Source organism: Schistocerca americana, chromosome 1, assembly GCF_021461395.2.
Source record: "Schistocerca americana isolate TAMUIC-IGC-003095 chromosome 1, iqSchAmer2.1, whole genome shotgun sequence".
Classification (NCBI taxonomy): domain Eukaryota; kingdom Metazoa; phylum Arthropoda; class Insecta; order Orthoptera; family Acrididae; genus Schistocerca; species Schistocerca americana.
The window spans coordinates 636,689,543-636,703,030 of record NC_060119.1 but is presented as its reverse complement, the minus strand read 5'-3'; positions in this window follow the sequence as shown (position 1 = coordinate 636,703,030).

Genomic DNA, 13,488 nt, shown 5'->3' with positions numbered 1-13,488 from the left:
GTGATGTACAAGTATATTCTGTAGGTTGGTTGGGTGGCTGAACACAACTTTGGGGAATGTGGGTAGGGTTTTGGCTAGGATATCCCTCATCTCAGAGAATCACAAGACGTAGTTGATGCACTGGTGGAGGATGTGTTTGATACTGGGTGATCAGAGGAGTGCTGGTCAATGGTTGATTAACAGCTTCACTGGTGTCAGAGGAGCAGATGGCATGGAACATTCGTTTATGGATGAACTGGGTAGGATATGTCTGTCAGTATAATCTCTGGCAAGGTTACCAACTGGTATATTTTGACAACTCCTACTTTCCAGTACAGATGTACTGTAAGTGTATGGCCAGGCTGTAAGTAAGAGACTTTTTGGAATGGAACATGTCAGCTGTCAGAGTGAAGCTACTGTTGAAGGTTGCAGTGCTTGATATGGACAGACATATTTATGAAGCCTTCTCAGAGGTGGAGATCGACATTTAGGAAGGTGACTTGATGAGTTGAGAAGGACTGGATGAAGCGGATTTGGGAATAGGTGTTGAGGCTGTGGAGGAAAAAAATGAAGGTTTTCCTTGCCATGAGTCCAGATCAAGAAAATGTTATCGATGAATCTGAACCAGGTATGAGGTTTTAGGTATTGACTGGATAGCAAGGATTCCTCCAGATGGCCACAAATATGTTGGCATAGAATGGTACCATGCAAGTACCCAAGCCACTACCACTGACTTGTTTGTCGAGTTTGCCTTCAAAAGTGAAACAGTTGTGGGTCAGAATGTGGTTGGCTAGGAGGATTGAGAAGGAGGTGGTCGCTTGTTATCAGAAGGATGTTGGGAAATAGAATGTTCCATGGCCACAATGCTATGGGCATGAGGGATGTTGGTGTTCAAGGACACAATGACCAACAAGGAGTCTGGTGGGAATGGGACAGGAGCTGTGGAGAGGCTGTAAAGGAAGCAAGTAGTGACTTGAATGTAGGATCAGAGGTTACAGACAATAGTTTGGAAGTGTTGGAAAACAAATGCAGAGGTTCATTGTGTGGTAGCATTGTACCCATCTGCAATGGGATGACCAGTGGGGAGGCCTGTGTGGTTGGGTTTGTGGTCTTTGGTGAGTCAGTAAAAGACAAGAGCGTGGGCCACTACTGGTATGAGGTGTTAGGTTTTGAGATGGACCTAAGGCCTTGTGGAGCTGCCAGAGGTCATGTTGGACTTTTGGGATGGTATCATGGCTGTAAGGAATGTAAGCAGAGGTGTTGCAAAGTTGATGGAGACCCTCAGCCACATAGTCACTACGATTCATGACCACTATGGTCGTGAAACAGTTGGGAGCTGTGAGGGTTGATATGGGGGGGGGGAGGGGTAGATCAGAGTGTTAAGCTTTTTCTTGGCTATTCTTATAAGGTGTTGGGAATGCTATTCCAACTGTTGAAGGGCAAGAGTTTCTACTGCAGCGATGGCATACAGGAAGTTGGGGTCACAGAGTAAAAGGATTTTGTGAAATGAGTAGAGACTGTCAAGTATGGTTTGAGGTTGGTTTGTGCAATTATGAAGGACCAGATTGGTGAGGGTGAGGGACTGATAGAATCTGCCTTTATCTAAGGGAAGGATAATAAGGTCTGGATTGTTTTTCAGGTTACAGACTGTAGTGTATTCGATAGGACTGATATTGGGCTCATTGGGGAGGGGTTTAGGAAAGGATAATGAGACCAGGTTAGAAGTGAGGAATTGTTGAAAGAGTAACAAGGGATAACTGGATGGAAGGAGAGAAAGATCACAGTTGGATGCAGGTTAGAACTGTTCCAAACAAGGCTCTGTGTGGGGTTTTGGTTGGTTGTCAGTTGAGTGTGACAAAGAAGTGTTTCCACTGTAGAGAATGAGTAAAGGAAAGAAGGTCCTTTACAAATCAGGATGGTTGATTTAGTTTTGGGGCTAAAGGTGAGACCTTTAGAAAGTACTGAGATTTCTGCAGGGTACAGTGTTTTGAAAAAGATATTGACAACACTGTTGCAGGATGGATGTTCAGAGTAGTGTGCTTCATGGAGGGTGCAGGAAGTTTTTGGGGATGTGGAAGAGTAATTCAGCAAGGCATGGTTGGAGAGCTATGAGGGGTTGATTTTTTTTTCTTTTTTTTTTGGGGGGGGGGGGAGGTAGATAAGAGTGGTAGACTTTTTCTTGGCTATTCCTTAGAAGGTGCTGGGAATGCTATTCCAAATGTTGAAAGCAAGAGTTCTTACTGCAGTGATGGCATTCAGGAAGTTGGAGTCAGTGAGTAAAAGGACTTTGTGAAAGGAGCAGAGACTGTCAAGTATGATTTGAGGTTGGTTTGCATGGTTATGAAGAACCAGATTGGTGAGGGTGAGGGACTGATAGAATTGAAAGAGGTTAAGGTTCTTGTAGTAGGATGAGTGACAGCACATGATGCCTATTTTAATGGTAAGCCCATTAGGAGGGATAAATTCCATAGCAGTGGTCATAAGTTGTAGTGATTATGTGGCTGAGGGTCTCTGCCGAGTTTCTGAAACCTCTGCATACAAACCTTACAGTCACTATCCCATCCCAGAAGTCCAGCAATACCTCAAGAAGAAGGACCAACCCAAAACCTGACACCTGAATTTGTCTCCCTCCTCATACAAGCAAACCCCCTCACTCCTGCCTTTTATGTATTCCCCAAACTCCACAAACCCAGCCCCACAGGTCTCTCTACTGGTTATCCAATTGTTGCAGACTTCAATGCTCCCACAGAATGAACCTCCAGCTTTGCTGACCAATACCTCCAGGCTATTGCCCATAACCTCCCATCCTACATTAAAGACACTACTTATTTCCTGCACCACCTTTCCACAGTTCCTGTCCCATTACAACCAGACTCCATGTTAGACACTGTAATTGTTCTTGTACTGTGACATCCATCATTCCCATGACTTTGTGGCCATGGAACACTACCTTTTCCAATGTCCTCCTAATACCAAACCTACTACCTATTTGCCGGCCAGGGTGGCCGAGCGGTTCTAGGCGCTACAGTCTGGAACTGCGCGGCCGCTACGGTCACAGGTTCGAATCCTGCCTCGGGCATGGATGTGTGTGATGTCCTTAGGTTAGTTAGGTTTAAGTAGTTCTAAGTTCTAGGGACTGATGACCTTAGAAGTTAAGTCCCATAGTGCTCAGAGCCATTTTTGAACTACCTATTTCCTAACCCTCCTAGCAAACCATAACCTGACCCAAAATTTCTTTACTTCTGATGACCAAATCTACAAACAAATCTATGGTGCTGCCCCAGGTACTTGCATGGTACCATCCTATGCCAACTTATGGGCTGTCTGAAGGAGTCTTTGCTATCCAGTCAACACCTAAGACCTCTTACCTTTTTCAGATTCATTGATGACATTTTCATTATCTGGGCTCGCAACAAGAACCACCTTTGCTCATTTCTCCATAACCTCAACACCTATTCCTACACGCATTTCACCCGGTCTTTCTCAACTGACTGAATCACCTTTCCAGATGTTGGTCTCCACCTCTCAGATGACCTCCATAACCACATCTGTCCATATCAAGCCTATGAACCACCAACAGAACTTCTACTTTGACAGCTGTCACACTTTCCATGTCAAAAAATCTCTTCCTTTCAGCCTGTCCATCCATGGAAGTGGAAAGCAGGAGTTGTCGAAATATATCCATAACCTTACCAGACTCTTTACTGATGGATAATATCATATCCAGCACATCTATAAACAAATCTCTCAAGCTATCTGCTCCTCTGACACCAGTAAATTTGTTAACTATCAACAAAGAAGCACTCCTCTGATCACCCTGGCCTTGAAAAGCTCAACTACATTCTCCTGCTGGACTTCACTACCTTTTGTCATGCCCTGAGATGAGGGATATCCTAACCTAAATCCTACCCACATTCCTCAAAGCACTGTTTTGCCGCCAGCCAACCTACAGAACATCCTCATATATCCCCACGTGTTATTTCGCTGTGGTCAGCCCAGGTATAAGTCCTGTCCCATACACCCATCCACCACCTCCTACTGCAGTCCAGTCATAGGTATTCCGTACTTTACTGCAGGACCAGTGTGGAAGCAGTCATCTTATGTATCAGCTATGCAGCGATTACCGAACAGCTTTCTGTTTGGTCACGATCAAGTAACGACTAACTAATCACACCAGTGGCCACTAGCCATGACCAAACTGTCGCAAATGGCAAACCTGACTATCCAGTTGCTGAATATGCTTCACACCAAACACAAATGACTTCAACAGCTCCTTCCCTATGCAGCCATTTGGATACTCTCTTCCAGCACAAGATTCTCTGAACTAAGCAAACGGAAATTGTCTTCGAACACATTCTGCACTCTCACAATCCCCCTGGCCTAACCCTCTGCTAAGCTATTCCCAATGTCTCACCTTACATTTTCCCCTTGTCTGCTCTGTCCACTCCACTCCTCGTTTGTGCAGATCGTCCATTGTCTTCTCTCACCACTCTTCCCTCTCCCCATGCAGGCATTCTCTCTCTCTCTCCTCTCTCCCTCCCTCCCCCCCTCTCTCTCTCCCTCCCTCCCCCTTCTCTCTCCCCCTTCCCCTCTGCCTGCCTGCTCCTGCTCCCTTCCCCCGTCTCTCCCTCTCTTCTCCTCCTTTTTCAGCCCCACACCCCCCCCCCCTTTCTTCCTCATCATCTTCGCCTTTCTCTCCTTTTTCTCTCTTCCATTTTTCCCCTAAACCCCCTCCTCCTTTTCCTGCATTTTTTTGCCTTACTCTTTTCACCTTGTTATGCAGCTGCAGAGTTATCTGTCGTAAGACTTGCTTCTTTCCCGATATCTACTCCCTGCAACTTTTCCTGCCCCCTCCCCACTTCCATGCGCTCAGGCAGCTTTTTCAGTAATCAGGCATCAAGAATTAGTCTTGCTGTGGTCACGGGAGTTTGGATATCCATGTGGTTGTGTATGCGAATGGGTGTACGTTTGCTGGAGAAAGAACTAGAGCTCGAAAGCTAGTGTCAGTGCTATTTTCTTTTACATGTTTCTGTGCTCCATGTATCGATTCGCTATAGGAGAATGGTTGCCTTTCCATTGTATTACATACACTCCTGGAAATTGAAATAAGAACACCGTGAATTCATTGTCCCAGGAAGGGGAAACTTTATTGACACATTCCTGGGGTCAGATACATCACATGATCACACTGACAGAACCACAGGCACATAGACACAGGCAACAGAGCATGCACAATGTCGGCACTAGTACAGTGTATATCCACCTTTCGCAGCAATGCAGGCTGCTATTCTCCCATGGAGACGATCGTAGAGATGCTGGATGTAGTCCTGTGGAACGGCTTGCCATGCCATTTCCACCTGGCGCCTCAGTTGGACCAGCGTTCGTGCTGGATGTGCAGACCGCGTGAGACGACGCTTCATCCAGTCCCAAACATGCTCAATGGGGGACAGATCCGGAGATCTTGCTGGCCAGGGTAGTTGACTTACACCTTCTAGAGCACGTTGGGTGGCACGGGATACATGCGGACGTGCATTGTCCTGTTGGAACAGCAAGTTCCCTTGCCGGTCTAGGAATGGTAGAACGATGGGTTCGATGACGGTTTGGATGTACCGTGCACTATTCAGTGTCCCCTCGACGATCACCAGTGGTGTACGGCCAGTGTAGGAGATCGCTCCCCACACCATGATGCTGGGTGTTTGCCCTGTGTGCCTCGGTCGTATGCAGTCCTGATTGTGGCGCTCACCTGCACGGCGCCAAACACGCATACGACCATCATTGGCACCAAGGCAGAAGCGACTCTCATCGCTGAAGACGACACGTCTCCATTCGTCCCTCCATTCACGCCTGTCGCGACACCACTGGAGGCGGGCTGCACGATGTTGGGGCGTGAGCGGAAGACGACCTAACGGTGTGCGGGACCGTAGCCCAGCTTCATGGAGACGGTTGCGAATGGTCCTCGCCGATACCCCAGGAGCAACAGTGTCCCTAATTTGCTGGGAAGTGGCGGTGCGGTCCCCTACGGCACTGCGTAGGATCCTACGGTCTTGGCGTGCATCCGTGCGTCGCTGCGGTCCGGTCCCAGGTCGACGGGCACGTGCACCTTCCGCCGACCACTGGCGACAACATCGATGTACTGTGGAGACCTCACGCCCCACGTGTTGAGCAATTCGGCGGTACGTCCACCCGGCCTCCCGCATGCCCACTATACGCCCTCGCTCAAAGTCCGTCAACTGCACATGCGGTTCACGTCCACGCTGTCGCGGCATGCTACCAGTGTTAAAGACTGCGATGGAGCTCCGTATGCCACGGCAAACTGGCTGACACTGACGGCGGCGGTGCACAAATGCTGCGCAGCTAGCGCCATTCGACGGCCAACACCGCGGTTCCTGGTGTGTCCGCTGTGCCGTGCGTGTGATCATTGCTTGTACAGCCCTCTCGCAGTGTCCGGAGCAAGTATGGTGGGTCTGACACACCGGTGTCAATGTGTTCTTTTTTCCATTTCCAGGAGTGTATTACTCCATGCAGGACTTTCCGTTATTGTTATGAAGAAGAAAATTTCTTGCGTGGCCATGGGTTCAGAAATGCTTTATTTGAACGTTAGAATTCATTTCATACAACAGTTCAGAGTACACTAATCATTGGATACACACAGGAACAGAATGTGTAACATATCACATGAAAATCTTTCTTGTATAACATGTTGAAAATGCTTTCTGCTAAATAACAAATTCCGTGGCGTAAATAGGCAGAAGTGTACCAGTTCCCTGACTTAAAGACTCACCTCACTAGACTTTTGTTTGTGGGGGCATTTATGAGCTCTTGTGTTTGGAGCCCCAGTACAAGATGCAGAGTGGCTTCGTGCTCGTATTGTGAAAGACTGCGAAACCATACGCTACATTCTGAGGCTACTTCTGTGCACGTGGGTGAATGCAACATTCTGTTGGTACACGTATCAGTGGTAACCGAGAGCATTTTGAACATTTCACGTAAGAAACAGCTGTAGGTGGTACGCTTGTATGTTCTGTTCTTTTTGTTACACCCTGATATCCCATCAGGTCCACACGTCTTTCCCATGTTGAAAGAGTTTGGATAACGGAGACTTGTTAGAATTTTTCATCTGATCGGTAGATAAATTTACATTCGAGTTCCGTGCACGATTCTGGCACTGCTCTTTTTACAGTTTTCTGGACTTTGTTCTGTATTGAGAATGTGCTTGTGTGCACCTGAGTTGTGAAGTGCTGCACCTCTATCTAGCAGAAACACACACAAAAAAAACGAAAAATACACTATAGAAGCTTTAGGCTGTTATCTTCTCACGACATTCGATTCAACCAGGAAGGCACAAAATTTATAAATTTCGGCGCGCAGTGTATTCACGTAGACTGAAAGTACACATGCGATGTATCCTCTAGTGGCACATTCGACATGCAACAATTGTGATAACAAGGAAAAAATAAACGTGACAGTGCATATTCAAATGCGATTTCAGTTAGATAGGCCTATTCTGCTGCATGAAGCTTATCTGTTGCGATACAGTTTGCAGTAGATTGGCCAAACAAATACAGTATTTTACGGTCACGACGTGCACAAATACAACATCATTTAGTAAATTGGAAAAGTCTTATGTTGTGGCAACAGTGGACGCAGCTCTAAAGCATTATCAAATACTGCATGTTCTATATAGTAAGTTGTGAATTACGATCTTCGCAGATATTGACTAGTGGTAAATAATTAATGTTGCACGCTTTGGTGGTACCTTTTCACGGAATAGGGCACATGCGAGCACTTTGGAAATTAAATTTTATCCACATTTCGAAGCACCTTGCCAAAAGTAAATGCAGTTCACTTCAAGGAGATCTCCGTTAAGGTTGCATAATGAGGTATAATTTTGTTTCTTTTATATTTTTCATGGCCATTATGTAGGAAGACGATGTTTTATGTAGGATAATTTTTTTAAAGAGTGATAAATTTTGTTACGTGGCGTCCATGTCGACATGCATATTATTTTAACGTTTTTATTGGTAGCGAAAGTATACAGCAGCAGCCATTTTGGCAGCCATTCCAAGTGGTCAGCGCGACGTGCCCACAGGATATACAGAATCACGACCTGTGCTATTATTAAATATTTTGATTTGTGAAGTTGGACAGCTGTTCTAATGAAAACCAAACTGGATGAAGTTGTTAGTGTTCAGTAATGACTTCCAAGACTATAGTTGAAATGTTCAAATGTGTGTAAAATCTTATGGGACTTAACTGCTAAGGTCATCAGTCCCTAAGCTTACACACTTACTTAACCTAAATTATCCTAAGGGCAAACACACACACACACACCCATGCCCGAGGGAGGACTCGAACCTCCGCCGGGACCAGCCGACTATAGTTGATCCATAACAGCTGCAGTGGGCTGGGCGCAGTAGCATCGCAGGCCTGCCTCAACCAATAATAATTTTGACACGTCTCTACGGCAATGCCTCAGTGTTGACACAGCTCCATAAACGGCTACTTTTTTTGCTAGCGCTTCGTGGTTGCAAGCTGACAACAGCGCTACGAGCTGACAGGGATTCTTATGCCATTTCGACCATAGTTATTTCTGTAGAAGAGGTTGTAGAATCACAGAATACCACGCTCGCTCCAGCTCGGCAGTTCAGATCACCACACGAGAAACTAACGAAAAAGTTCGCCATATGATAGTGGAAAGTGGTTAGAATGATAGCACGCGGGAAAGACGATATTGGAAACGTCTCAACCGAACCAGGACGCTACGTCCTGCCCAAAGAACTGGGGTTAGAATGATCGGTGTCTGCTGAGTGCAGAGTTTTGACAAACGTAGATTCTGGAAACTTTGAGTTGCAGCCCGCAAATCTATTTTGTGCAGATCCGTCGGCTTGTATGAAACTTGTGTCTATCGCCACAATCCAGAAACGAAGAACACAACTCCTGCGTATACAGTGAAGCAGACTGAATTTTTTTTCGTCGATTTAAAATAAGGACGTTTGTACAGTCAAATGGCGGAAATGTCATTCAGACTTGCTGATTACTGTTTTTTTTCCTCTATTTGATTTAATTTTTTTACATCCCAAGGGATAATACTGACAGATTACTTTCACAGAAGCAGAACAAACTATTGTACATCAGTAATGAATCTCTCGTAAAAAGGGTACAAAGAAAGATTGAAGCTTAATGTGTGGGCACAGAAATCAAAGGAATGATGAGTGCTAATTCAGAGTCTTTAGGGAAATATCTCGGTTGTTCAAGTAATTTAGTGAAACCCAGATGAGGATAATGTGAGGGGATTTGAGTTCTGCGCTTTTAGAAGCTGGACAGGTGTTTTAAACACTGTTCAGCGTCATCGTTCTAACAACGGCTCTGTGACATACAGTGATGAGCGAAAACATTATGACTAACTGCTTAATAGCTTAACTGCTTAATAGCTTGGGAATGCAGTAAAGCAGGGATTCTGCATGGCACTGATTTCGCAAGTCCTTGGTAGGCTTCCGAGGGTATTTGCACCAGATGTCTATGCAGAGGTCACGGATTTCCCGTAAATTACGGGCCGGTGGCTTTGGGGCACGGAGCTGGTGTCCGATAGCGTCCCAGATGTTCAGGGCAGGCGAATTTGATGGGCAGTACATCAACGTGAGTTCACTATCATACTCCTCAACCCACTGTCATACGATTCTGGCGTTGTGAAACTGGCAGTTATGCTGCTGGAAAACATAGTCATTGGGGAAGACATCAATGATAAAGGGATGCAAGTGCTATGCAGTAATTTTCACGTACTCCAAGGCTATCATGGTGTCTTCGATTACTGTCACAAATTTCATGGAAGCTTAGGTTAATGTCTACCATAGTATAGTTCTGGCTCCAGGGTTCTACACCTGGGTGATGCCGTATCTGGACACAAGCATCCACAAAAGAAATCATTCACCCGACCAGGCGATATGTCTTCATTGATTCATGGTTCAATCTCGATAAGCCTTTGCCCACTGCAATCGTAATTGACGGTGCCATTTAATCAATACGGGGGAAACGTACAGGTCATCTGCTGTGGAGTCCCAAGTTCAACAATGTGCGCTCTTACATTGTACTCTGCCGTCAGATCGCTGCCTATCTTGCTTCAGATTCTGTGATGAGGTGTGTTGTCGCCTACTCGTGATCTCACCGTCCTTCAATCACTTTCCATAGATGCTCAGGACAGTAGCGCGAAAACAGCCGATCAGTTTTGCTGTTCCCAGGGTGTTCATTCCCCAGTGCTAGGCCACAACAATACACCCTTTCTCAGAGTCGCTTACGTCAGTGCATTTCCTCATTTGTGGCCCATATCGTTGTTAGAAATCCTTTCTTCTTCATTTATTCCCAGCTCTTGAGAGCAGGGTGGGCTGTAGTCAAATGGTTCAAATGGCTCTGAGCACTATGGGACTCAACTGCTGTGGTCATAAGTCCCCTAGAACTTAGAACTACTTAAACCTAACTAACCTAAGGACAGCACACAACACCTAGCCATCACGAGGTAGAGAAAATCCCTGACCCCGCCGGGAATCGAACCCGGGAACCCGGGCGTGGGAAGCGAGAACGCTACCGCGGCTGTAGTCAACTTAGTTGTTTGAAGCCAAACATCCCAGCTGGCTGGAAATATGGCAGAGAGAAGTCCAGATAGGAATGATTTCCCATTCATTTCTGCTACGCTTATATACAGAGTGCATCAAAAAATGTATACACACTTTGAAGCGTCATAGAAAATTTATTTCCCGTTCTACAATGTTAAATTTCTGAAAATGGAAAGCTTAAAGTCCAATTGGAAAAATAAATGTACTTTGCAAATGTGATTAATGTTCAAACTGGTGGCCTTCAGGATCGATACATTTCTGAGTACGAGTCACCAATGATTCCGTACATTGTACCAAAGTGTCCAATGAGATTTCTGCGCACACCACCTGAATCTCATTCCAAAGTGTGTCCAGGTTACATGGTTTACGTTTGTACACCTCATCTTTTACTGTGCCCCATAAGAAGAAATCTAGTGGCGTGAGGTCTGGAGAGCATGCAGGAAACTCGATTGGTCCCCTGCGTCCTATCCACTGGCCTGGCACATTGTGATCCAGGTATGCTCATACGTCCCTGTGATAGTGTGGTGGGGCGCCATCTTGTTGGAAATAAAACTCATCATTACCGTATAATGCACGAATGGCAGGGAAAATGGAGTCAGCAAGCATTGTTAGGTACGTTTCTCCAGTAACAGTACCTTCAAAGCGGAAAGGCCCAATGAGTCCCCTTGCAGACAAACCACATCACACATTTACACCAGGCAAATTCACAGCCTTTTCAACTGTAATGTGAGGATTATCTCCAGCCCAGTACACACATTTGTGCCTATTGACAGTTCCCTTGAGTTTGAATTGGGCTTCATCCGACCAGACTATGCTACCCATAAATCCCGGTTCACGTCTCACCATCTCCTGAACCCATTCACAACATTCTAACCTTCGATCTGGATCATCGTCACATAACTGTTGCACCAGCCTTGGAATGTACACATGAAACTTGCCTTTCTTCAGAATGTGTAGCACACTACTAGCACTTACATTACTCTCACGTGCCGCTTGCCTTGAAGATTTTTTAGGCGAACGCTGAAACAGTTCCAAGACCGCAGTTGTGGAATCTTTCACTTGTAGCTGTATGAGGTCGACCTTCATGCACATCACACACTGTTCCATGAATTTCGAATTTGTCTCGTAGACATGTAATTGTTAATCTTGATGGTGGTTCTGTACCATACTCACTTCTCCACTGTCTTCGAACTGCAGCTACATTCTCAAACTTCCAGTACCACTTAATTATCTGCTTCCGCGCTTCAAAGCTCAAACGCACGTCCGCCATGTTGCAGTTACTTCCTTGCCACTGCTGCCACCTGTTGAAGAAACACAACATTACTTTCTCACAGATATTTAACCTTATAGAACGGGAAATAAATTGTCTATGACAGTTCAAAGTGTGTATACATTTTTTGACGCACCCTGTATTTTCCTCACCGCGTTACGTGGCCGCAAAGCGAGCATTCGCTCTTGCACTTGGTATTTGTCATTATATTTGTTTCACCGTGTATATTTTGTTACATAGAAATGTGACTTGTTTAAGGAACTTTCAAGCAGTAAAACATATGTTAAAATGAATAAAACTGAGGAACATGACCGAAGTGAAAGCTCATTAATCCACTGTAGCTGTATTTATTCAAATCCTTGTAGAATCGCACTACCAGTTTCGCAACTGTTTTAGTAGCATCTACTGGTTCGTCTCTGTATAAAAATTACCAATATTATTATTACAGCCCAAAAATAACTACATAGTCGGTTTCACTGAAAGAGTAGTACTGTTAACTTTCATACAGAGATGCAACTAAAAATGTTAAGAAACCGGTAGTTAATCTAATCTAATCTAAGCCAGAGCCCAGCAACCGCGTGGCCTTTCCGCTTGGCCTGCAAGCGACTCTGGTGTGCGAGTGAGAGCGCTAACACACCACATTGCGAACGTTGGCGGAATTTGCCGAAAGTTGTCGATGCTAATGATAGCTGCGTGAGCACATGTACTATCATGCTCAAAAGTATCCGAACGACCTGAACTGCGTGTCGCCCGATCGGTATGCAACTCTCATAACGTACGTGTCTTGCAGGTCTTCTGCTCTCTTTTCGCTCCAGTCGTTTACACAAAATTTTTACTCAGGAGGCCACAAAATATGACTGCTCTGTATCACGATAATGCAAATACCACAAAACACGTTATTTTAGAGATGACACAACCACTATGCTTGTAAACTCAAATTATTACAGTAAATGACATTTCAAAAAGCAAGTTTTAATTTGAAATTACATTCCGAAAATTTTTGCACTGGGCTGGGATCCGCCAGTCCAATCCAGTAGCTGTTGTTCCTGTTAACTAACCACGAAAGAACTTAAATATCGTTCCGATCACAACGAACAAAGTGTGAACAGATTTAAAAATGAAATGACAAGGCATAAAGTTTTGCATTGGACGGGGATTCGAGCCTAGAACCTAACCGGATTGTTAACTAAACACAGTCATGTTGGAAATCGTCGTTTTTTACCAATAGCGAACAGACTGAAATTGAAATGACGAGACGAAAAAGTTTTCACTACCGGAATTCGAACCCAGTACCCACCGCCGTCGACTTCTAGTCACGAATAGACGTTAAAAATCGGTTTATTTCACCAGCTGCGAGATGTGACATGTCTGAACTGGAGATAACACGACTTAAGGTTCTGTGCTGATTGGGAGTCGAAACTTGGACTACACAGGAAGAGACGTTTACTATCGAATACTTTTTCACCAGTGGCATGTTTGAACCTTAAATGATACCACATAAAGTTCTGTGTTCGGGAGTCGAAACCGGTGTCAACCACTGTTGTTAAGAACTCACAGGGAGGTGTTAAAAATCACACCTATTTGTCACCTTTAGTTTGGTGCGCGCATGCTACGAGATGAAATGACACGACT